This window comes from Falco naumanni, chromosome 2 (genome assembly GCF_017639655.2).
Source record: "Falco naumanni isolate bFalNau1 chromosome 2, bFalNau1.pat, whole genome shotgun sequence".
In the NCBI taxonomy this organism is placed as follows: Eukaryota; Metazoa; Chordata; class Aves; order Falconiformes; family Falconidae; genus Falco; species Falco naumanni.
The window spans coordinates 31,349,704-31,372,810 of NC_054055.1; the positions used below are offsets into that span (position 1 = coordinate 31,349,704).

Consider the following 23,107-nt stretch of genomic DNA (forward strand, 5'->3'; position numbering starts at 1 on the left):
ATACATATATATTACTATATACAAGATGTTCCTCATCTTGAAACCCTTCACTAATCCACAAAGAATTTTAAGTAACTGTACTTTATTTTGTTAACAAAAGACTTTGGTTATAGAGCTTTTAAAAAACTTTTGGGTCACCCTTTCCTGTGTATCTGTTGACTCCTTCAAGTAACTAGCAAAGCTCTAAGCAAGAACCACCCTTTACACAAACCAAGGTGATGGTTGCCTATTATACCTATCCATGTTCCTATTAATTATATTCTTTATCACATTCACTGGCATTTTATCTGTCACAGTAGTCAGACTTATTAGTCCATTAGTGCATGATTGTCCCTAGAGCCCTTTTTAAAACTAGTATCACATTTGTAACTTTCCATTTCTCTGTTATCAAGGCTAATTTAAGTGATAGATTATACAACACAGTTCATGGCTCAACAGTTTTATTTCTGAATTTCTCTAGGACTACTAAATGAATATGGGTATCTGTTAATGTTTATTCAATGAATTTTTTTAAAAATCTTTTAGTGGTATTTCAGATCTGAAATATTCCCTATAAAGAACAACTTTTATATGGGGATGTCCCTAATCTCCCTGTAATAAACCTTGCCAAGGCAAAGAGTTCATTTGTTTCTTTCTGCGATGGCTTTGTCTTTAAATATTCTCTTTACCTGCAATTATCTATTGAACTTACCTCCCTACTAGCAAGATTTACACTTGAAAAAAAATGGTTCTTTTTGCTTTTCGGATTTTAGCCTGTTGCATTTCAAAATCGTTTTGTTCTGCCTTATAATAGGTCTACACGTAACTTGTCAGAACTGTGCTCCTTTCTGCTTTGCTTGCTTTGATTCAACGTTTTGAAAAAACTTTGTTCATTTCTAGTAACTTCCTTTACTCTTCAGTTGTGTTGGACAATTCTTACTCAGTTGGGGTAGAATCAGAAAGAAGAATCCCCCTGTCTCTTTTAATATTTATTTGAAAGGTATCTTCATTTGTTTAAAAGGTATCTTCATTTGTATGCAATTCTTTTTAAACAATACTAGACTTTTTTAAAATGTTAATTTTTTCTCTCCTACAAGTATGAGAAACTTCTGCATGATATATCGCTACTGAATAGCTCTTCTATAGTCCTTGTGTTCTAAACTAGACTAAACGAAGGGCTGTCCCCCCTCTTCTAGATTCTTTAGCTGGTTTGCTCAAGAAGTGGTTCTTGATGATACTTAAAAATACAGCCCGTGCATGGTGGCCTAATGGGAAGTTTATCCACTTTGTATCACTGAGAACTCTTGTTATGATCAATCTTTCAGGTTGTAGACTCTCTCTCTCCAGTCTCCCACAGCAGTTCACAGTCACTCTCTCCATCCCATCAGCTAGTCCAGAGCTCTTACTAGACTTCTCCTGTTCATATATGGAACCATTTGTAATTACATTTTGTGGTTTATTCTGATAAAATTAACTTATTTGACTATACTTTCTTTGGTATATACAGTACCATTTGTCTGAATAGTCCAGTCTACCATCTCTGTATCAGCTAGGCACTAAACATTCTGTCATCTCTGTATAATCTATACACTGACATTTCAGTGTCCCTTTGAAAGGAAGAAAAGGGATATGTGCAGAGCCACTTCCAGAAAAAAGGTGACATACTTGGGAATTCCTGATGGGATTCATGTTTACCACTCTTCTGAAAAATTGTTACCTTCAAGGCACAATGGACATGGAGCACTATGAGACAGCAATGTGCCAAGATGCCAAATTAAAACTAATGTAGATTCCTTCTCAAGGAAGATCAGATGGCATTTAAAAAAGGACTGACCAATGGAACAACTGCTTGTGGTTATTTAAGATTTCTGTATCAAGAAATGCTGTGTCAAGAAGGGAATGCACTAAGGAGCAGAAGGATGCTATGGAAGTACAAAAAGTCCTTTTGTACCTTCTGCAAACGCTGTAGAACTCCATAATATTTGCACTGACTTCCTCCTATGAGAAGGGAGAGTCTGTTCTTAGTGCTGTGGAGAAGAGAAGAAATGGGTGCTTTCAGGACAGAATGCCAGTAGCTATTGACTTGGGTTTCACAATTGAGAAGGCCTCTGGGGCTAGCATTTTATCTGGTGGCTGCAACTCACTTCTTTCCCTTTTGTGAGGCTTCTAATTGAAGCACCTTCTGTGCTAAATGTGATGTGACATTAGGCACAGCAGAACCCACCAGCTACACTGCAGTATCCAGTGGGTATTCATTATTAATTTGTACTACCATAAATCTTGGGGAGGCCTTACCCTGGACCACTTCTCATTAAGTTGGGCCATGAATAAACACAGAACAAAAAGTAGATGTGGTTGAATTCTACATAAAGAGACAACAGAGAAATTATGGCAGAATACAAATGCAATGGCACAGTAGTACTGTGATAAGCATTGGCATTAATATATCTGCAATATAACTGTTGTCTAGCTGGATTGTTTTAAGCATCACAGTACATAAATCTTTTAAGAAGATATTTAAAACAAGATAGTGAACAATTATGATTATGAAGAAGTCAACCAATACATGAGAGGCAGCTGAGGAGAAAATACCCAGTGTAGTCTAAAAATGTAATGACCAAACGATGGAAGTTGGCATGATATGTTGATCAAAACCAGAGTCAACCTGTTGATACTGAAGGAGAAGTATCAAGTAGAAGTAGTCTTGATGGACCTTGAAAAATGAAGACAGATAGCTTATCTTTATTGCTATAAACTGAAGGAGGACATTGAAAATACCAAAGGAGTAAGTTTGGAAACAGATATTTACAGTAGTGTAGCACTTTAACTAGATAACAAGCATGGCAAGACTGCATTTGTCAAAGCAAAAGAAAAACATTTTCTAATAAAGAGATGATCTATGGAAAACCTGGATGAAAAATCTAATCATCTGACAGAGAAGAAAGACCATCCTTAAAGGGTTGGAAAAAATTCCCCAAACTCAGATTTAGCCTAGATTTTATGACTTAAAACAAATGACAGAATGATGGTGTCATTCATAGGGATGCAGAGAGGGCCTCAAACTAAATATAAAAAAAACTACTAATGAAGAAGATCAATAGCTGTAACTGGGAATAAAGAACTTACGGCACTACTGAAGAAAATTTTCATGCATTAGATCTGCTTAGGAGAGGAAAAGACGATGGGAGGAGTTATATGAAACACATAAAACATTGTTTTTCCTATAAATACTGTGAAATGAGAAAATTCTTTCATGTCACATTTATTACTAACTTATTACAGCTATCTATGCTACCACATTTTGACTTTCAAGGGTTGAAGAAAAACAATGTTTGTGATGTTATAATATGATGGGTGTCTCATTGAACATAAGCAAAAACATGCTACATCCAGCTTGAAGACAGGACAGCCATGATACAAGCCAAGTGCAAAGAGCAGCAGAGAAACAGATCTCACAACTTAGAACTAACATGCTGAATGTTCAGGCATGTTCCTTTGCTCTTCCTTCTTAGTGCACAGAACAAGGGCTATCACCTTGGTTTGCCACTGAAGGACTCTGTTGCTGTAGTCTGGTATTCTGGCTCTTGAAGTATTCCCAAGCCCACACAATGTGTAGCCGTGTACCAAAAGCCCACTCCCTACATTCCACAATACCAACTATTTCTCTTGGTGTCTGCTTTCTTGCTGTTCTTCTAGTTCCAGTGACTTACGGCATCATGGCATGAATTAAACCAAAGAATCAATCAGATCAGGTGCTCAACCATGGGGGTTAGCAGCAGTGAGTAGTGGAGAGCTGCTTACAGCAGGAGACAATTCTGAGTTCCTTTTCTTCCAAATATTATTTGTAGCAGCACTACTGCAGGCAGAACAGAGCTATGCCCAAACATGATCTCCCTCAAAGCAGTGGGGAGTTGCCATCACAGGGGTGGGAATCAGTCTCACAGGGGTGGGAATCAGTCTCACCTCCATGATCTGTCTCTCAGTAGTGATGAGAGAAAAAACTGGATACATATAAAATATCTAGGGGATTCCTCATGCTCCACTCACTAGCGTGTCACTTCCCTCTTTTCTCCTCTGAAACTAGAACTCTCTTAGGCACTTCTTTTGATCTGGTTTGGGGCGAGGCAGGCATGGCCTGCCATGTCTGGGTTTTTTTGTAATCACCTAATCTCCTGCTCTTTTTCTTTCTTTTACCCAACTCAGTGCAAGTTAGAATTAATATGGCCAGTAGGATTAACAGGGGAAGACAGTAAACCATCGGGTCTAAACATTTTGAAACCAAAATATACTGATCAAGATTTTTTTTACACAAAATGAAATATCCAGAGTTCTCAAAATCTTGATTCATATTGAAAAATCTCAATTTTCATTTTAGACTGCAAAATCTCAAAAAACAAAATCAGTATGTTTTGAAAGTAGAAGTTTGAAAATTCCCATCCTGTAACAAACATAATGAAACTGTGTTTTGAGCTCTATTGAAGATGGTACATTTCAAAATCATCAAGTTCTGTGTTTGAGCATGAAATTACGGCTTCTGCTTAGCACTAACTGCAATTTAGCATACATAACGCACTGTCCTCTGTACTTAGTTGTAACTGTCATCTTGAATCCCCAATTTACACATACAATTCACAAGCAGTCACTGAGTCTTCTTCAAAGCTCATATACTCCCCTCCAACAGAAGGAAAAAAAAAAGTAGAGAAAAACTTACTGAAAGTTTTGCACTTAAATATATCATACCTTCAGTGCAATGAGAAACACCAGCATTTGGTTCTCCTTTCAGGCATATTTTTGCCATCTATTCTCTGGGTTTGGTTTTGTTTATTTTGTGTTTGGTTGGGGGGTTTTGTGTGGGTTTGTTTTTTTTTAAATTGGACTTTACTCTGCTTTTGATCAGAGTTTTTGATTTCTTCTTTGGTCTTGCTCTTTCTTCAAATTGCTTCCACTTCATGCTGCCCTTTTGCCAACCAAAAAACCAGTCCTGTCCTCCTTAGTCTTTACTCACCAACTATTATCTGTGTCCTTGCTCCATGGGAAAGAATCTCTAATTGTCTTTACATACAAGTCCTCTAGATCTTTACAGCCCCTTAATAATTACTTGCAAATTCAATAACATTTCCAGTTCTTCCATTTTTCAGACCCCATTGAAAACATTCTTGTATTTGAATACCAGAAAGGAAATACAGCATCATAAAAAAGGGCATGGAGTTTATAATACCCCTTTTGTTACACAGGGAAAATACCTACATGTAGATTTTGCTCATTTGTATATAAAAACAGGAGTCATAGCAATGACTGTACCCATAGCTACAGGAAAAGAACTTCCTCCTTAAACCAAGCATATATGTTTGTAGTAATTTTGAGTGAATCCACTGACATATGATATGGGTAATTATTATTGATTAAGCACAAAGTACTTAAGTACAGTAAAATATGTAGTTCCTGCCTAAGACTATAGCTAATCAGCATGCATAATCAAATTCACTCATAATGCCAGCTCAGTTTAATTTAACCAAGTTACACTGACACAAGTATAAGTGTATATTTATTAACATTTCAATGTTCAACTCAGCAAGACAATTACGTGAGTAAATCAGTTTGGAATATCTACACAAATATTGGTGGTATAAACAGTTTTTATAGATCTATAAATTTCCGAAAGTTTATGGGTGAAAATACAGAGCAAGGCAGAGACACACTATTCTGAAAATAAAGAAAATAAACAAATTAAAACTCCCTACCTAATAGCAGTACAGAAGGACTCCAGGTTCACATGGTGAATTACCCAAGAATAGAAAATCCTTAATGGATGTATTGTATATATTTTCTAAAAAGAACTGAAGTCAATTGACATAAATCTAACCTCTTGATTCACCTTTTATGATTGTTAGTTTGTCAACATCAGTAAAGACTAACTATTGAAAAAGTCAATCATTTCAATGTACTTACAGCTGAATTTTCTCATCATGTGACCAACTATCCACAAAGCCTCAGTGCCATTAAGAAGTTTTGAGGAATATAGTATTTGGTACTGCCAAAAAAACATAATTAAAAGAATGCATGTAAATTATATTAATTTTCTAATTAGAAATGTTTTATGATTATTTCATGTCTAAGTACATTTGGGGGGAAAGCAGGACTTACATTATCCCAAAAGGCAGGTTCCAGCACAATCAATGATACACTGACAGAATTCACAGTAAGGAGTCACAGTAGGGTCCTGATCTTGCAACTGAACTTTCACAAAAAGAACCCTGCACTATTGCAGAATCTCCTTAACTTCAGTAGGGCCCTACCCACACGTAATCAATTACAGAGTCCGCCTATGTGGGAGTAACAACAGTGAGAACAGGACCTGTTCCTCCACACACCTGCAAAAATATTGGGATTAAAAAAAAATATTAGTAACATGCAGCAAAACCTACTGATAGCCTGTTTTATTACAGTATTTAGCACATAATAAAGGAGTTGCATATGTCTTTTAAGTTCCACATTATTTATAGGAATGTTCAGCTCCTTCTTTAAAGAATGTCGTCTTAAAATTGCTTATGGATTTTACATGTACTGACAGCACATTATGGGAGCTTTTACTGATATATATTTGAAATATAAATTTTTAATTATTCTTTTCTAAAAATTAATTATCCTTCTTTCTTTGATCTATGATGCAAGGCACTTTTTAGTGCTTAAGCCTTCCTAAAATCTGTCCCACAACACCCATTTTGTGGACACAGCATAGGCCTGTGAATTGAGGTCTTCATGACCATGAAAGCATCTGACCACATGTAGCAGCATCCAAGACCAAGATCTCCAAAAATACAGGATAAAAAGTAGTATAGTATTAGTCATTTTTTGACTAAACAGGGTCAGCTTTTTTAAACAAAAAATCCTTATGAAAATCAACTATAATTATTTGCTAAGTTTAAGCTCTTAATGAACACCATTTAAAACACAGGAAGCACACAACATAATGTTAAACAAGAATATACCACCTCTTTGCTGTTCACGCAAAACTTAACATTCATGATTTGACCTTACTGTTCTTACTAAAAACATATCTATGTTGATCTTTAAAAGGAAAATATTATAAGTTTAAATGTTTTTATGTATTATAAACCACTTAAAAACAGGTTAGCCATAGGTTCCATGAAATAATATTTAACTGGTGACACTATGCAAGAGTACTGGTGATAAAGGTTATAAGAACCACCACTAGATCCTAGAAACATGCAGAAGACATTTCTTCATTCCTTTAATACAGACAGCATTAGAGAAACAACGATATTTTTCTAAGAAAAAGCTGGGACCAAATGAAAGGATTTGAGAATCTAACAGAAGAACCAAAAGTTCCATATAAACGGAATGCAGTCTTTTTTTTTTTTTTAATGACCAGTTGTTCTTTTACTGGCTTTAATTTCATGAAAGAACAGACATGAAAATAAGCAGAAAATGAAGAAAAGTATCACAGGTTATTGTTCCTTGCTGCCAGGTTGATGGTTCTCAACTGGGCAGGAGGACAAACAAAAAAATTTGAAATACACGTTACAGACTTTTATTATGACAAATTTCAAGGCAGTTGTCTTACAATATTGAATTAGAAGTGCTTCTTCTCATGTTACTGCTTTTATATTTTATGTTTCATATGCATGACTCTTAGGCTTCTGTTATTCTGAGAAATTCAACTGTTTCTAAAAAACAGTGCTACAGTGCTAAGTTCTGTTTATAAAGTGTTACAAATGTCTAACATTACACAGAAAATTTAAAAATATCAGACATCTGCCAAGTTAGTGTTGCCCACCTGAACCTGCAGAGTCAGTGAAAGAGTACCTCTGGCAAGTGTCATCTGCCCATTTCTCACTGACTGAGAAGAAAGGACAGCCCATAGTTGTCCTTTCAAGACAACTGTGATGCCCATAATCATGCAGCTACAGATTTAGCATTTCCCAAGTTGCAATGCAATATGGTAACTTGATGCAGCCCAATCCTAGTATTGTTTTCTGTCCCTGTGCTCACAACTTTCTTCACAAAGGAAGGTAACTGCAATACAATGCATGTTTCCTGCACTGCTCCAAGAGTGTAAGTTGTAGGATGGGTCAGGGACACATAGCTGCAGTCTAAATTACAGTCAGTTCCTGGGAAGAGCTGAAAACCCAGTTTTACAATTTTGACAGCTGAAGGAATAGCTCAGAGCTGACATCCAAACAGTCAAAGAAATGAAATACTGAAGCTGTCTCAGCAGTTCCCTTCTCTGACGTGGACAGGAGTAACATGCAGCTAATCCAGGCAGAGAAACTACTATAAAATGGAATGATTCACAAGTGGTTTGGGAGACTAGAAGGCCCTGGTAAACCCAAGTTTTTTTCATGACTAGCAGAAGTAATGAAGTCTAGTTACCAGATCAGCGTGCTTGTACGTGCCACCAGCACACTTGTGCTGTAATCCCAGGCTGACACTGCCCTGGGCTGGTTTCTTATTCCCTTCTAAAGAGATTTCCCTAAATTCCTGCAGAAAACACCAGCTTCTGACTTCTAGAAGAAGAGGCAGCTCACATTGTGGCTAGGTCTGAGCTACACATGCATTGACTGCCAGACCAACCAAGCATGCTGACTGGCATGTCAACAGGTTGAACAGAACAGAAAATTTCTGAGCCCATGTTGCAGCATTTTCTACCCCAGGGACACTAACTTGAGTAATTTCTTTACTACCAGCTGCTGAGCTTCACTCAAATTGTAGAAACTTGACTTTGTGACCTCTATTTCTGTATCAAATGCAGCTGAAATTAAGTGGTGGATTCAAAAGTTTTTGGGAGATAACACAATCCAATGTACCTTGATTTGTTCAGAAACTGGGCATGAAAGCACTGTAGCATAATCACTATAAAAATAACTATTGAATTTTATGTCACTTACTGTTTTCATTCAGGTGTCACCCACAAACTCAGCTATATCAAAACACAGATTTTCACGTGGTGATAGCATAAATGAATTCAGAGAACATAGAGACTGTTTCAATAACGAAACTGGCTTTGTTTTGCCACTGTGAACGGAGCCCTACATATATGTTGCTTCATAAAGGTGAAAATTTAACAGAAATAAGATTTTGTATCTACATTTTGAACTTACCAAGACTGCAGCTGACTGCCCTTCATGGAGATGCCTGCTTCTCTTCCAGTTCCATGCTGTCTCTCCTAAGACTTAAGAGAAGTTCAGTGATACATAGTTCAATGAAAGAGCAGTGACATTGTCTAATGAATCTATTCAGTATACCTGGACTTTTCTTTTTTGGGGTTTTTGGTTCATTGTGGATTGTGGTTTTTTTTAGAATAAGCATACTGATTTTTAAAGAATTATCTTAAAATCCTGATCCCACTCCCTGGATCCAGATCCTGATATCCCAATTTAGGGAATAATCTTTAATAATATGCAGGTCCTAGCTCCCTTTTTCATAAATGGCATCCACACTGCTCTGCTCACCCTTAGTATTGATCTAGCACTAAATTTTGACTTCTGGGTTTCTCACCAAAAAGGCATACTTGAAAACAGAGGGGTTTATTTGTCGTTGGATTCCAGGAACTGATGAAAGAAGGAAAGAAACTAAGAAAGTATAATGACCTCTCCAAAAACTCCACTACAAAGAAGACAGACAATGAATAGTCAGTGTGGAAAAGTTAATAGAAAACTGGACATTAGAGGAAAGGTTAGCAGGAAACAATGAGTATATGAAGAGTCAGAAAAGTGAATGGGATTTAACCAAAAAGGGGATGGAATAAAAGAAACAAAATTATCTTCTTAGCAGAGCAATGAGAATGGGCTTTTCAAAACCTTTTGGCATTGGCCTATCTCTCCTTCTATTAAAGTAAAAGAATCGTATGAATTCCAAAAATGCTTTAGGAAAACCTTTCACCACTTAACTTGAACCATTTAACTTTAAGCATATGGAGTATCTAAACTCTGCTTAGCTAAACAACTAAAGAGTGCTTAACTTTGAAAATAAATTTTAATCATCTTGTAATCATTCACTATGTGTGAATAATAATAGCATGCATTCAAATCTGAGCCCCAACTCCTTACTCTGCTAACATGTAGGCTCACACTTCGGTGCTAGTCTGGATCCAGCCTACTGGTTATCAGATAGGCAAAGTCAAGTACAAGATGCAAGAGACTAATTTGGATTCAAACTCTTTATCTCAAAAGCCATACTCATGCAAGCATCATGACTTAAGTACAAGATTAACTGTTTGATGAAGCAGAATGTAAACAGTTAAGGGCTTAAAGTTAATTCAAGAATCTCAAAAAAAAAGTTAATTCAAGGTCTTAAAAAGGAAACTGAAGAAAAAGTAGCTGAGAAAGAAAAAAGAAACAGATTGTTGAATCTGTATTAAAAATGACCTCTGGGTTATATCTCAATGCACTCTGCCTGAAAACTACCACTTCTTTCTGTCTTAAGTTTAAATCTTATTTTTAGTAACAAAAATAAGTATGGTAAATAACCTTGGCAAAGGTTAAAATAGTTCAGTGGTTGATAACAGTACTGAAGTAATTCTTAACACAAGGTGTATTTCAGTTATTGGTGTAAAGGACTCACCATCTCTCCTGCCTATTTAAACACACTTGCACTTCCAAACCCATTTTGGTAAATAGCTGGCAGGGGGTTAATATCCCATATTCCTATCTCTCTGGTAACAAACATAGAGGTAGGAGAAAATGTGGAAATCATAAGCTGCTAGTAGGGTTCTGTCCCTTTTACTCCTTACTCAACAATACAGTTACTAAAGGAAAACAGAAACTGAGCCACTTTTTGAGATACCAAAAAAGTTTGGGGGCATCTCTCATCATGCTGTGAGCTTCTGATCATTGTGATCCTGAACTATGGATCATTTTGTGCACCATTATTTTAAGCTGTCACCTACCTAAATGACCAGGAAGCCAGTATCAACACTCAACAACTATACTCGTACACACAGAACCCCCTGCTACCAATATTCCATCCTTCACCTATAGCTGCAAAAAAGGAAAACTCCCTGTTTTTAAGATGTATGCTTAATAAATCCATACATATAAGAAACGTTACTTAATGAAGGTAGGATGATAGAGTAAGATTAAAGACTTGATTAAGGCAGTGTTAAATTCAGTCACTTTTTCATAAAATGGTTAAATAAAATAATCTTTTGTTCTTCTCTGGAGAATTATGAGCATTACTAAAATTTTATAAATGTTTTCAAGCTCAGATTTCAAAATTGCCCAGAAATTGGGAAACTAGAGAAGCAAATGAACAACTTACATCAAGCTGTCTTAAAAGAAATAAATTGAACAGCATAAAACCAAACAAATTAGTACTAGCTAAAGCATTTCCAGATCCCTCACTCCTGCATTCATGTCAGTGGCATTTCATTTAAATTCAGGCATACATTCATGCAAAGTTTAAGCTTCAATGTTTCAAACAATTCCACATATCTGAATTTCACTCCTCTAAGTAGTGCTATTAATAAAACTACTCATAAACAGAGTTAAACACATGCACAGGACTAAGGTTAAAGCAAGTAATAAAGAAATTAGCTCATGAATTCAGTGTATCACTAACAATTTTGAAAAGTCAAGGACAGCTAAGAAGATAGCAAAGCTTGAGAAATTAACAGCTGAAATACTGATGGAGGGAGAGAAATCAGGTTATGGTCCCAGCAACTACCCTACAAAAATCTAAGTTCAATACCTATTAAATAACAGAATCAATCATAGGAAGAAAAAAAAATAAATAACATCCTCTCAATAACTTAATAGTCATGACAGCCATGCTATTTTCTCACCATTTGATGAGTCCTCTTCAGTTCAAGGCTGAAGTTCATGGGTGCTGTGGAGAAGATGCACTTGGCAACTGTTTTGCTGTAATTAATCCACAAATAAAGAATGGGCTTCAGTTTTCACAGATACCAAGCCAGCACGTTTCACAACCATTAAATCCACAAAAATATTAAAATATTTAGAAGTAACAGGCCATTTTAGCAAAACCTTACCACAGATCCTAAGTTTAATAACGAATCTTTCTTAAATCCTCAGGGATGTCTTCATGATTATGAGTCAGGCCTATAGCTACGTTACAGTCAATACTGTAAGATCTGAATGAAATACAGTAAATCCAGTCTTTTGACTACACCATTAGTCTTTATGCTATGTTCAGCATTTTAGAGGCTGCAAAAAAAATTAAATTGAAAGTTGGCTATTGAAAAATCAGGAGGCAGTCTACAGTAAAAAAAAAAAAACCAAAGCTAAGTGGTTTTTTTCATCTGGAAGTTTATAGGAAATCTAATAAAGTAGATGCAAGTTGTAAGCCCCCACATACTTCTTGTATCTTTACTGCCTACAGAAGCATCCCTGGATCAGGTCTATACTGGCAAATTCAGAACTCTGTTTTCACTGTACAATAGTAAATGCTGTCCACTTCAGTCCTTTCTAGATTAAAACCTCTATCATTGCTAGCAGACTGAAACTGCAAAAGTAAAGAACTCCAAATCTTTTCTTTGTCAGGGTAAATCGGACTGAATGGCTACAGGAGGAAGTAGAAAACTCATAGATGAAAGAGTACATTCAACTAGAGTTACTATGTTATTAAACTTTAAACTTTAACTGATACCAAATTTACAGAGGAGATCTGAAGGGAGGCTTAGATGAATCTGTAACAGGGATCTAGAAGGCTGGATGAGCATCAGGGGCAAGGGCAGGGCTCAAATTAGAAAAATAAATAGAAAAAATTTTGGAATTTCCACTGGCTGTATGTCCACATGCCATACAAACACAGAATACCAAAATAATATGTAGAAGTGTGGTTACTGAAAAAATTACTATAATTACTACATGTGGGTGTATCTTGCTGCCCTCCAACTGGTCTAACTTACCTAGGAACTGGACCAGATGAAGGGAATATAATAACATGCAAGCACTCAGGCAAGCCAAAGAATCTAACTAAAAAGTTACATGGTAATGACACAATGCCAGTTTTCATTACAACAAATTCCTCTAATCCCCATAGTTGTAAAATAAATCTTAGAAACACGTAGCAAGGTAATTTGTAAAGTAATGTGTGCCTGAGTCAGAAGACAGCCTCCAGCTTTCTAATCATCCCTGACTAGCGATTAGCTTCTGTGCCATTTTGGCAAATAAATACCTTGCTTTGGTTTTGCCACCTCTCAACTGGACTTAGGCAATTCAGCATATCCAAGCACAAAGTCTGCTGCATATAGGAAACTCCCAAGTACAGGAAGCTGAAGGGATGGCATCTCAGCAATGTGGGTTATTATACGTCCCTCTCTTCCCCTCTCTACTGATTTTCTCCAGAATTTTAAATTACAAATTCAGGGTCTCAAGATCCTCCACAGCCTAGATCCATGATTCCTAGAGAAGTGCCTACTAGGTCTCTAAACTGGATCCAGTTGTCAACAGTTTCCCTGCTCTAACATAAAACAGCTTGTGCAACAAGAGAGAAAAAAAGCTGTCATGTCCAGTGACAGAACTTTCTCAGGGCTGATGCAAGCCCATGGGATGAATGTGCCTAGGAGCTAAGGGGTCATCAGAAACCTAACTGTATTTTGCTTGAAGAACAAAACACATTACTTTGACCTTGCCTCACTAACATAAATATGTAATACGTATATGGAAGAAAAGACAGATAAAATAAACTGAAAACATTCAGCCGAACATGCTCCTGGCAACAAGAGAACAGATAACATGACAAATGCTGGTCGTGTCACTTACTACAGTGTAAGGAGATTCTCTGACATTATAATGACACTCTCTGATAAGAAGAATCTAGTAACAGAGGACAGACACTACTAGATGATGTTCAGGTAGTGCTGTAATGAGAACTGTATGAGGAAAGGAGTCCATTCCAGAAACTGCAGCTTAACCTCATATTTGCTACTACAGCTGATAAGACTTCTACCATTCTGATGAGCCCAAGTTGTTTGGAATGGAAATTTGATCTAAAGAACTGACATCACTTTTGGTGAGGCTCAAAATCCCTTTCTCTCCCTTCTGTTCTCAGCTATGTTCCTGCTGTGGCTTTTTGGCTTCACTAGTCACTGAGGAAACAAACTGATGATCCTCTCCCAGATGCTACAGCCAGAGAATGCAATACCCACCTCGTGTTACATGGATTTTTAGACTATAGCAATTGTCTTTCTCACTTGTTCTGATACCGAGTTAAATATTTACCCATTCTGATCCTTAAATTATTATAATTGTGCATTAACTTAGATATGAATGGAAGATGTAAATCAAGACTATTATATTAGGTTTATGTTTCATGCAGTCCTAAGTAATACTGAGAATAATGATTGTATAATATCGCTATTAGCTTCTTAAGTCTGAAATACAAGAGCATAATAACGAAGAGAACTACTCAGTGCGCTTACACTTAATAATACACATTTCAGTCTGTACAGGATTGGGAGCCTACATGCATTAAGTATGGAATCTGTGAGCAAGTATTAAAACAGTAGGGGATGTAAAAATTTGACTTTTGTTAGAAATCTTAATGAAACTTTAGGAATGACATCTGAAGGGACAATAGTGTGATTCATATAAGAGAATACCATGTCCTGTCAAACAGAATGACATACTATCTTCTGTATCTTATATTACGGTTGGAAAAATGGGTGAAAAATAATAACTAGAATTATTTCAGGGCAAAACTATACATAATCTAAGTACAGAGAAGTGGTATTAGCAACATCATAATTTTATATTTTTCTTTACTGTTTTCATTGCTATTTCTACTGCAAAGTTCTCTTTTCACAGGCACATAACTTCAGGAGAAAAAAATTACTAGACATTTACTATCATTGCTTTCAGTTGAAAGGCACACTTTTTGGAAAATTTGTAAAATAAGAGAAAAAATGTGAATACACTGCAAATCATTTATATTTCCTCCTGTTTAACAGAAAGGTTTTTTTCATCTAGCTAATTTTCACCGAGGACTTAGTTTAAAAAATTAGGAATCAGTTTCTTTAGCAATACCAAACTTAAAATCCGAAGAAAATATAATAACATAAATGCATATTATCAGCTATGTGATTACTTACATGTTGGCTTGCACTACTTTTTCACTAAGGAGCCTCCAGAATTACATTCTTTCTGAGTAGCTGTAGTTTTCGTAGCCATGATCGTCTAAGCTTTTTGAGCCCAAAAGCTTGCTGTTTTCAACTATGTCAGTTGGTTAGGGGGAAAAAAGAGAGAGAGAGAGAAATTACCTCTCCCTTCAAAACTTGTTCTGCTTATATTTTTGTCAGTGCAGTTCTGGTAGGGAGCAGGGGAATCATGAAAAAGCTTTAGGCCCTGAGCCTGCTAACGTTTGTCTGCAAGTAGTCCAGCTGAGTTGAAGAGGACTAGCTCACAGACGTGAAGGGAAGATTTTGAAAGTCAGTGGGAACCGAGCTCCCAGGCTCGCATGATGTACTTTTGAAAATCTTGCCCAAAGTCATGGGAACAACAGCTCGCAGGTCTAAGGCCTCTGCTTTGCGACTGCTTTCCTTTCCCGTTTTTAAAAGCGTGTCAGATACCAAAAAAAAAAAAAAAAAAAAAAAAGAAAAAAAAAAAAGCCAATAAAGTCAGAAACGCTGGAGAGCCGCGGGCAGGGATGCGTTGGGTCCCCACAAAGGCAGGGTCCGCGCAGCCCGCCCCGGGAAGGACCCTTCAGCAGTCAGAAGTCAAGTGCAGAGCGGCGGCTCGGGCGGCACCGCAGCCCGCCCGCCCGCCACGGCGTTCGGCGGCTCGCAGCCTCCATCGCGGCTTCCCCGTCCGTGCGACGGGGCCAGGAGCGCTGCCCCAGCCATCAGGTACCTCACGGTCAGTCACAGCTCGGGGCGGAGGCGTGCGGCGTGAAAATGAAAGTTCACGTTTGCCCCGGAGCACGGCGAGCAGCCGAGGCGGGAGCGCTCTCGGAGTGGAACCCCGCTCCGTCAAGTTCCTCGGAGAGATATTTATTTTCAAATGACCAGTGTACGGCACTGCGGGCCCAATCTGCCCCGAGATGCGCCCACACGGCACCGCTCGGCTCCGCTCCGCCACAGGCTGTTCGCAAACCCGGGCGGGGGCGGGGAGAGGTGGCGGTTGGGGGGGGTCGCCGGGCCGCTGCCGCCGCGGCGGGCGGGAGCCGGGCCGCTGCCGCGGAGCCGGTGCGGCGGAGCGCGTGAGGCGGCAGGAGGGGGAGGGGGAGCGGCGGCTGCCAGGGCGGGATCGGGCCCGCGGGCTGCCTCCGCGCCGTGTGGGCAAGCGCCGAGCGCTTCAAACCCTCCGGCTTCGGCGGGGTGCGCGGCTGGGGAGGGCGGCGGGGGGGGCTGCAACCTGAGCGCTGCGGGAGCCGCGGGGGTCCTCGGAGGCGCAGGGGGGGGGCGGGGGGAAGGAGGCGCTCTTCATATTTTCCTCAGGTCCTCTGGCGCACATCCCCCTCCCCCCGCCGGCTTCCTCTCCCTACCTTCCCAAAACGCGGTGCACCCCCCCGCCGCCTTTACCTTGACAAGTCCGTGGGGCCGGCGGCGGTCTCGCTCCCCCTTTCTCTCCCACACACATCTCTAACGCGCCACCTCTCCCCCACGGGCCGGGACTCCGGGTGACATTTCTCCCTCTCCCTCTCTCTTCCCACCCCCCCCCCCTCCTCCTCCTCCTCCTCCTCCTCCACCCCCCCCCCCCCCCCCCATTAGTGGCGGTTGGGTTGGTAGCGCGGGAGCGCGCGCTAGCGGGGAGGGCGTGGAGCGCGCGCAGGCTGCGAGCGGGAGGGGGGTGCAGCGGGGGGGGGGGGAGGGGCGGCATTGACAGCGAGCGCCGTGTCCGTAGCGCTGCCTCAGCCCGAGCGGCTCTCCCCCCGCGCGCGCCCCCCCTCCCTTCCCGGCATGCCCCAGGGCAGCGGGGCTGGCTCTAACGAATTTGAATGAAGAGCCCTGCTCTTTCGGCGCCATTTTCGAGTGATGCCCGATCGCATCGCTGCCGCGGGGGAGCTGCGGCTCGCGGGGCCGCCCGCCGCCGCACCGGCTGCCGTCAAAAGTCACCTCCCTCCGCCCCCCCCTCCTCTCCCCCTCACCGCCGCCACCACCGCCGCGCTTCGGAGCGGGTACCGGCACAGGCGGTAAGAGCCGGAGGGACCGGGCGCGGCTGGGGCAGAGGGAACTGGGCGGGCGGGGAAAGCCCGTCCTTCGGAAAACGGGGGTAACCTCTACCCCGCCGCCGGGAAAAGTCGCCTCGGGAGCCCGGAGGGCAGCGGGCGGGAGGCTGCCGGGGGCGGTGGCAGGTCTCGCCGCTGGCTCCCGGGATGATCTGTCACTCGGTTCCCTCAGCCTCAGAGGGTGGGAGCGGGCGGGAGCGGCTGCCTCCTCCGGCAGGTAACCCCGCTCCCCCGGGGCGGCGTCGGGCGGCGTCTGGCCTGGGCGGGGATCCCGGGAGCCCCGCTCGCACCCCCGGCGGCCCGCCCCGGGGAGAGCGGCGCGGAGGCGGGCGGGGGGGCGCGGGGCGGGCGGGAGGCGCGGGACAGCCGGAGCGGAGGGTCGCGCCGCGGCCCCGGTGTGCGTCCCGCTCTCCCGTGACATGACATGACAGGCTCTCGTCTGATCTCCCCCCGCGAATCCAGCCTCTCCGCCGTGGAAATTTCGGGGCAGCGCTCGGGACACGGCGGCTCCTGCTTCCCGGCTCTGCAGCAGCAGCCAGGATGACTTCCCCACTTACATGCACATCTCCCTCGCTCGCCCGCCCCGCCACCCCCTACCCCGCCTCCTCCTTCCTCTCTCCCCGTGTTTTCGTAAGCCGGATTAATGCCCCTTCGCTCTTTCTCCTCTCCCTACTTCCCCCCCCCCCCCCCAAAATAAGAGGACAACCTTCGCCTTTTTTCTCTGTTTCCGTGTTAGCAGATTAACTTCTCCGTTTAAGCGCTTTCTCCACCTCCCACTCAAGCGCTTAATTTCCCGTGTCACGATATCGGAGCTGCCTTTAGCAGAAACCTGGGTGACGGTTGTGCTGCCACATGCTATCACATTTATCATCTCTGTCCCTTTGGATATTAACGAAGGACCAAAGTGCTGCTCATCGCGTTTTGCACTGGGGTATTTTCCCCCCCCCGCCCCCCCCCCCCCCCCCTTAGCGTTAAAACGCGAGTTTCCTTCCTGAACGAGAGGGGGGGAAACATAATCCGAAGCCATTTGAATCGTGCCAGCTATTTGTAGGTGTTTTTCCTCTCCTCCCACACACCCCAAAAACGAGTAAATACCCTCCCCATGGAGAGCCCAGCCTAATACTGTGATCAGAGCTGGCCATTCACCTCTTCTTCTCCGCCTACAAAATTCTCTGTCTCTGTCACCCGGGTCGCTATTTGTCATTGGCTTAGCTATTTTTTGGTGGCTGTTTCTATGTCATTTCTCGGTGGCCAGCAGCTCTCGGTCTCTCGTAGCTGTAGAAGCGCGATCGTGCTTATTGTGATAGGCGCCGAAATCGTTCTCGCAGGCTATCCGCCGAGCGATTACCCCGCCGCACACACATAATACGTGACACGGTGCGTTTTTCTCCACGACGCCGTTTAACCCTCTCGGGGCTGGGTTTGGCGTGGGCGCTCGCGGTTCGGAGTTGCGCACACACACACAAACCAGACCGCTTTTTGTTGCGGCAGTTCCTCGGTGGGAGCGCAGGCAGGGATAACACCACGCAGCGGGGCAGGGAGCTCCATAGCAGCGCGGTAAGCTCCAGGCGCAGGCAGGCCAGCGGGCTCCTTCCCAGCTACAATTTCGAGCGTTACTTTTTATTCCTTTTCTTACTTTCCTCTTCACTTTCGGCCGGCCGACCGTTTTGGGTGGGTTGTTTTTTTGTTGGGGTTTTTTTTTAGTGTTTTGGTTTGGTTGGTTTTTTTGTGTGTGTGTTGTTTTTTTTTCCCGGAGGCAGGAAGGCGTATGGATATTTTCCCCGATGCCGTGTGGTCGGCGGGCGCTCGGGGCTGCCGTCGAGCTGGCGGGCGCGCAGGATGCGCAGCGAATGCAGCATCGGGCCCCGTTAAGGCGCCCGCTCAGCAGCGACTGGACCGGCTGCTGCCCCCCCTGGTTGCCTGCGGGGACGCGGTGCTGGGAGGTTGGACCGGGTCACAGCCTTCCACCGCTCCTCTCCCTCCCCCCTACCAAACCCCCCCCACCCCCCCCCCCCCCCCCCCGCACATCCCTCTGCGGCGTTCAAAGCCAGAACCGGTCGCCTGGCGCTTAGCACCCTCAGCACTGAAAATAACGAGTTAACCGACGAACGTAGGAGGGACGTAGAGAAGAGTTGGGGTGCAGAAGTGCTGTACAAAAGATTTCTGTGTACAAGGCTGAGAGCATGTAGTCTTAAAGTGAAATGCAAAACTTAGCGTTCCCAGTATGGCAACTGGATTGTGATTCAAGGTATTTTCTGTGTAACGCAGAAACACAATAGTTCAAGGAGGTTTTTCTTCCTCAGATCCTTAGTTTCCCTGGATTCTTCTAATGCAGTACCCAAGTTACGCTTTTTCAGTCCTGTTTTCCTGGGAATAGCTGCTTCATTTGTCTCTATAATTTATACTTTTATGCCCTGATAGCTAGAAAACTCAATTTAGTCTCTGAAATTCCGGTATTAGTAAGATCTTACTGAAATTTAACACTTATTTCTTTAAATTTGCATCACTACTTTCAGAGTGTTTTCAGAAACATTTTCAACAATTAGTATGGGAATGTGCACAAAGCTGTTTTCATTGTAGCTGTGTATGCTTCGAAATATCAGGATTTTAAGAGATTTACATTATTCAGCAGTGGAAGTGCACTCACAGACACTGACTTTCACTTTCAAGGAAATAACTGTCCTGACTCTTAGCTAATGTAGGAAAAAAATATCTATAGTTCAGTATTGTACAGGTGCATATGCATTTCCCCCCACCACTCTTTGACAGCCATGCTCAATAGCATGGAATTTATACCTATTTTTCATTTTAATTAAAATCTGTGCTTAGCACATATTTGACTATATAAAACAACTGTTCTTTTCAGCCTTTTTATTTCTCAGCTGCACCATTCCCATATTTTACAATTACATAAAGGTGGGTGTGGCTAAAATGAAAGCAGTCAACAATCTAATACCAATTTATATTGTATTTTAAGTAGGTTTTCCTTTCTTACATTTGATGTACTCCTTGTTTTGAGATATTTTTGGGGAAAAAAATAATGTAGCTTAAATAGACCCTTGTAGAACTGCTTGCATTTTTCACCTTAGTTAAAATGTCAAACATTAACTGGGATTACTTGGCCCTGGAAAAGTTACATTTGGAGGAAATATCACATGAACTTTAAGATCTGAACATATATTTTTGTATTATATCAATAAGTGAAAGTTAAATTTCGATGCTTGCTAGAATATTGCTTAGGTATACTGTGTAGCATAGCGTGTGGTTTTGGGGCTGGAGGGTTTTTTTTGTTGTTTGTTTCATTTCAGTCTAATCCTTTATCTTGATTCTTAGGAGAAACATCCAGATAGGCTTCATGTTTTTTTCATTGTGGTATTTTTTTTAATTATTATTATTTTATTTTTTTTTATCCCACCAAGTTGTACTGAAAGTTTCTAAGAGATACCCTTTCATTTTATACATATAAATCTACCGAAGCTTGGAGTAACTCTGAGATTTTTAATTTTCAGGCATAATAGTAATTTGGAAGTGTGACTATATATCTATTATGACTTTTTCATGTGTTAGGGAAGTATTACATAGGAAGTTTGTTGTAGTAACGTTTTAAAGGCAGACTATATATACGATACTAAGGTGTCATGGGATTCTTTCTCTGTTTGCTTGGTGGTTTGGTATTTTTGCTTAGCTTCTGGAATTCTGAACTCCCTACCATTGCATCCAAAACGTAATGTCATAGAAGGGCTTTTGCTGCTAAATTGTAGTCTTTATTTCTTTAATTATCCTTGTGACTAATAAGTCAGATTCTGTAGTGAAGTACAACTGGAACTGTGTACAACTACTTGTCTATGTCCATTTTGCCTCTGTACACTCTAGGGAAGGTGAACATCTCGTCCATCTTGAATGTCAAAAGCCATCCTAACAGGTGTATCAGTGCTTTTCTGCAACACTTACATATGTACAAGCACATGACCTTTCTTTACATAAAAAGTAGCCATATAACAGTTAACATTTCTTTTATAGGACCTTACTGGTTTTTGTTATTTGCATTGGTAAGCAATTAACTATTGAATATATAAGGGAGAGCTGAGAAGCTTATCACTATATTCCACGAATATGCTGCAGGTATTCAGTTTTGTAGATAGTTATCCACCCACACCCAAAGGCCCATTGCAAGTCATTCCATTAATTTACATTCATTATAAACTGTCAAGGTAGAGCACATCTTGGACTAGTTTTGACTGTCTGTGAAAGAAATAGGGAATGAAATTGTAGGCTTTTGTGTACAAACAAAAAATATTTTAATGATAAAGTTTGTAAAACTAAAAATAACTTTATGTACACCAATGTGTTCTCCACAGGGTGGTCTTTTTTGTGTGTGTGTGTGTGTGTGATTTTGAGGGGTTTTGTACATATATCTTATTATAAGTTCTAAACACTTAACATCTAACACTGGAACCTGATCTCAAAAATTATGATCTTTTCTATTATCAGTAATACTTGTAAAATTTTGTGTGAACAGGCTACCCAAATTACTCTTGTACGTAGTCCTCTGTGACTCTTCTCACAGCCATTTATTTTTTTAATAGAACTAGTAATGTATTTTAAAGATGGGAAAAAAAAATTATATGCCCCACAAATACAAAGGGGACATCAAACAGAGTGGAGATGTGTAGCCACAGATTTCCGGTAAATTTTTTTACTTGGTGAAAATGTTGCTCTGCAATTTTATTTTGTTTTGTGCATTATTGGCAGGAGTTAGTTAGAATTTTGAGGTAACTGATGTGTTAATACATAACAAGCTAGATAATTTAGTTTTCAAAAGGATCCTTTTTATTGAAAAATACCTTGATTTTGGATACTGGACAATTTCATAAATGGTTAGAATGAACTAGGAATAAAAATTTCTGCCCATGTTTTATAGGGTGTAAGGCAATGTCTGTATGATTAATTTTTTTAACCCTTTATTGTAAGTTTTTAAAACACTCCCAATTCTGATAAAGAAACTTTGGGCTATATCTATTAGTAGGCAGTTGATAGTACCACAATTGAGGAATAGTTTTGATCTTAGCTTCGTATGTTGTCATGTGAGAACTCCAGCAGGCTTGCATGAATATTAGAGAAGGGAAGCAGAACTTGAGTTATACTACAGCTAACACTTAAAGTTTGGCAAGTTTTTTACTTTAATATTTGCATCTAACAATATTTTATGTATCATTCAAAAAATAGGTTCTCTTTACCTGGAATACTAAGTTTTATAACTTTGTATAATTCTAAACACTTTTCTGTATCTCAGTAATGAACAGTTGCTAGTGTATAAGGATGACCTCACACACACATTACCACGTACCCACAACAGTAGAAAATGTAAATTATGTACATTTAGCTTTTATTTTGTTAAGTTTCCTGAATTGTGTTCTAAAACTAAAGATGATATTGTTATATTGCTCAAAACTGAAAAGTAGCAGTGACTTTCAATGATCGTTACTAATGTCTAAAGGAAACCACTGTTAGAAATAGGACCCCCCCACACCCCGTGACTATTTAGTTTGTTTTCAGACACTGCAATGAGTGTATCCACAGTAAATAGATTATTAATAAACTTTTCAACATTGAATCTAGTTGCAGCTAATTATTTTATTTAGCATGAACTAAAATTCACTGGAAAATTTGGTCTGAGAAAAAGGTAATTACACATCGAATAGGGCTTAAGCTTGTATTTTCATTTTAAGTGGGTTTATGTAAGTCCAGTTTCGATATTATATTAGTTAAATCTCAATATAAGTATGGGGGGGATTTTCAGAAGAACTTTTGTGTTTCTGGTGTAAGAACAGAAACTTTTTTAAAAAAGGTGAAATAGAAGATATATGGAAGACATGAAAGTAAAGACAAATTCCTTTTTCTTGTTAAAGCAGGGTGCTTATTGTAATTTCATAGCCGTGAGGAGGGTTTTAGTATTTTCTGGAATACACTTAAAGAATAA

At 40.6% G+C, this 23,107-nt stretch overlaps 2 long non-coding RNA genes across 17 annotated transcripts in view; one reads left to right on the forward strand and one right to left on the reverse strand.

Moving 5' to 3' along the window:
• The window catches only part of LOC121083418, a 92,168-nt gene extending 75,565 nt beyond the window's left edge, over nt 1-16,603 (reverse strand). For all 15 annotated transcript variants that reach the window (XR_005826353.1, XR_005826352.1, XR_005826355.1 and 12 more), the window contains exons 1-6: nt 16,481-16,603; nt 15,053-15,173; nt 11,783-11,858; nt 9,102-9,172; nt 6,124-6,350; nt 5,929-6,010 (exon numbers count right to left, since the gene is read on the reverse strand). This is a non-coding gene — a long non-coding RNA (uncharacterized LOC121083418). The remainder of the gene's footprint in view (nt 1-5,928; nt 6,011-6,123; nt 6,351-9,101; nt 9,173-11,782; nt 11,859-15,052; nt 15,174-16,480) is intronic.
• Nucleotides 1-23,107, forward strand: part of LOC121083420 — a 79,814-nt gene that overhangs the window by 34,595 nt on the left and 22,112 nt on the right. The gene's annotated exons all lie outside the window — the stretch shown is intronic.